General features: G+C 31.3%; 1 long non-coding RNA gene across 1 annotated transcript; it reads right to left on the bottom strand.

Moving 5' to 3' along the window:
* Positions 1-37: 37 nt before the first annotated feature.
* LOC102681700 lies at positions 38-979 on the bottom strand. The gene is made up of 2 exons (XR_004151401.1): positions 595-979; positions 38-207 (listed from the first exon to the last, which is right to left on the bottom strand). It is a non-coding gene; the product is annotated as an uncharacterized LOC102681700 (long non-coding RNA).
* Positions 980-3530: the final 2551 nt, after the last annotated feature.

Genomic DNA, 3530 nt, shown 5'->3' with positions numbered 1-3530 from the left:
TTTTTTTTTTTTTTTTTTTTTTTTTTTTTTTCTCTGGCAAGTATTTTGGCCTGACATTAATTATCTCCTCCGTTGACAGCAAAATTATCCCAATTAATGTGGACATTTATGAAGCTGAATGAATCGTGTCTTCGTTCCAACCATCTTTTCTAATTAAAAAATGTAACTTCTTGTCATTTCCTCGACCTTCTTTTATTAAATCTGCCCCTTGAAACCATATTATATCTTAATATTAAAATTTTGATTATTTAGACTTCATATTATTCATTTATTATAATATTGATTTATTATTATAATATTATAATTGAAAGAAAAAAAAGAATTTCAAATAGGAATCTAGAATTTGCATTTTTTACAAATTTTTAATACAATTCTCTCATTCATCATTTTCCATTTTCGAAAAATAATACAATGATATTACTTTTACTTCCTCGAAGAAATAAATCTTGATGAAAATTCAACAAATCGTACATCTTTTTTTAAAGAAAAAAAAAAGAAAAAGGAAGATCCAACAATATATTATATCACTATTTCACTCGTAATATTTAACATTACATAAATTCAGTTGGATTTTGATCATGTGCAAATAGATACCAGATTTATCCGAATCCAGGATAATCCCATAGTGTGCATTCTGTGGATTCACACTCATGCCAAACTAGCAGTCACCTGGACCGACTGCACAATCTATGAGAGAGACCGGCGGAATTTCATTAGCATCGAACTGCTGCCATCCAACTGTCCAAGTCCGCCATTCGTACCGGCGTTTCTTCACAAATACCGGATTTGTCTACTGTCCTTATCGCCATATCCTGTATATTATCATATAATAACGCATCGATAATGGCGACGTTATCATTAACAACGTATGGAAGTGATGATATCAACGTATCAAGCGTATAGATGTAAAAATCAGATTTATTTTACGATTACGATTTTGTGAGAAATTTCGACAAATTTGATTAAAATTCAATCTATTTGAAATATAATTAATAATAAAATTATATGGATACTTGCGTGGAAGAAAATTTTAACGAATGATAGATCATTTAATTTCGATTTATCTATTTAATAATTAATCTAATTGAAATACGGAAGAATGAAATGAAAGAGATTTATCTAGAGATATTCATTTTCTATGAAATATTAGAACATGAAATGCAAATTTTCTTTTTTTTTGTTAAAATTTAAGAATATTAATCTGTGTAATTAATAATTTTGTTTCTTAAATGGAACTGCGTTAATACTCTTCGAGAATGTTTTAACAAAGTTGATCTTGGAGTGGATCCAGCAAATGCAAACTATAAATAAAAAAAATTTTTTAAATTTTCTTTCTCTTTGTCGGAAATATTATCAAGGGATAAAAAATAAAACTTGAAAGTATGAAACAGCTTTTCAAATAAATCCTATCTATCGCCTGGCATTCAAGCATGAATAGATTAAAAAAACTTTATTCGATCTACAAGAAAACGACTTGAGCCTGGTCGTAATTAACATAATGTGTAATCCGCTTTAGACGGTATGATCCGTCGATTCAAGCGTCTTATGAAAACAGCTCAAGCGATTTTGTAATGCATTGAAGGACTTGGAAGCTATATCAGCGAGAAAATACATGTTAACGAGAATATAATCTTGAGAGAAAAGGAATCGCACAATATTTTAAATATCTTTTAAAAATTTACTCCTCTTGAGTTTATCTAAAGAAGATGTATATTTTTTTAAAAAAACTAATATTATTTTTAATCAATTATAAGAATAAATATGTACATTTTGATTTATTATATAATATATGCAAAATGTGGAAATCATAAGAAAGAGCTTGATTTTAGAAAATCATTTTTCACAAGAAATTTTCATAATAAAGAAAGTCAATATTATATTATATACAATTAAACATTTGCAAGTAATCGTATATTAATTCTCTTTAAATAAAAAGAGTTTTGAATAAAGAAGAGGCTAATCCAGTTGAGACAAAGAGATTCTCAGAGAGGGAGCAGGAACAACCTTTGAAGAAAAGCGTAAAAAAATAAAAAAGAAAAAACAGGAAGGGATAAAGAGGTGTAAGGAAGAAAAATCCGGCGGAAAAAGAAACGTGGGTGTAAGAAAGGAGAAACAAGCCTCGAGTACAAAAGAGACAAGTGAAAGAAGCTGTGAGACTGAATGAAACGGTCAAGAGAAGGACGAAATAAAAGAGGAAGCGAATAAGAAAAAAATTCAACGTACGAGGATAAGGAAAAAAAAAAGAAAAAGAGAAAAGGGGAAAAAGAAATATACGCGAGCATGGAAAGAACTACGAAAATAAAGTAAAATGAGCAAAACGAACGACTGACGAGGAACCTTGAGAGAGGTTGAAGGACTCAAAGAGGAGAGTGTGGGTGGGTTGCTCCCGGGCCAATGTTCGCCAACGTCTCCCAGCCCATTCTGAAGTCTATTACGGATTCCGTGGAATTATGCCGATTAGCCGAGGTTCCCCGGAATTTACACCGGACTAGCGTTCAATGCTAGCCTCCGCGGCAAAATCTCATCTCGTGGAAATAATTAAAACCCATACCTACGCCGGCTCAGATCCCTCCAACACCAGTTTCTCATCCGACTACCTGTCGCTTCGGTCTTCGACGTCGTCCAAACGGCGAATAAGAGCCAAGATGGATTATAAGTGAGAGAGGGCGCCACGAGTTGAGTCGTGATCGCGAATCTTTAACCTGAATCGTAAAATAGATTAATCTGGATCGTGAATAAATAATTTGTAGTGTGGTTGTGAATTTTTGATTTAAATTATAAATAAATACTTGAATCGTGTGTAGACGACTGTAAAGGATTGTGAATCTTAAAATTAAATTGCATAATAAATACCTGAGATCGCGTTTCTAGTTTGATTGTAACTCTTGAATTAGGTTAGATTTATTTGAATAAGAGCTTGGATAATTTTCTTGTTATTTGACAATGAATGGTTGATTTAGAATAGATGTGAATAGTTTTAATGTCTAATCTGTGTGGTTGAGAAAAGAATTCGATAGTAGACAGTCTGAAAAATCTTTGGCAATCTGAATATTCCGAAGGGAATACGTCAGATTGCTTTATTTGTGACAGTCTCTTAAAGCGATGAAAAGTTTTTAAAGTTATGCAAAACTATGCGATTTGACGATCAGGATTCTGTGGTAAAGTCATTCGATGTGATTCTTGATGAGAAAGACATTTATATTACCGTAGAGAAATTTGATGGTTTCGATATCATTGAATGAAATAATTCTTAATCGGTTCGAATTTCAATTCAATTAATACGTATCGCAATATATTTGCTGAATATAATTCTTTTTTTAATAATAAACGTGATAATATAATATATCGAAGATAATAATAATTCGACGAAAAAGTAATGCGTAATAAGATAAACGATATATATTGATAAACGATACTCTCGGAAACAACGATATATATCGATACTTTTCAACTTCCTCTCGAATTGAAAATCGAATCGTTCTTAGTAGTCATCAATATGGCCGCCATTGATTAACGGAATTTTTGATCGT

This window comes from Apis dorsata, unplaced genomic scaffold (assembly GCF_000469605.1).
Source record: "Apis dorsata unplaced genomic scaffold, Apis dorsata 1.3 scaffold_667, whole genome shotgun sequence".
Taxonomy (NCBI): domain Eukaryota; kingdom Metazoa; phylum Arthropoda; class Insecta; order Hymenoptera; family Apidae; genus Apis; species Apis dorsata.
This window is presented reverse-complemented; position numbering and strand designations above follow the sequence as displayed.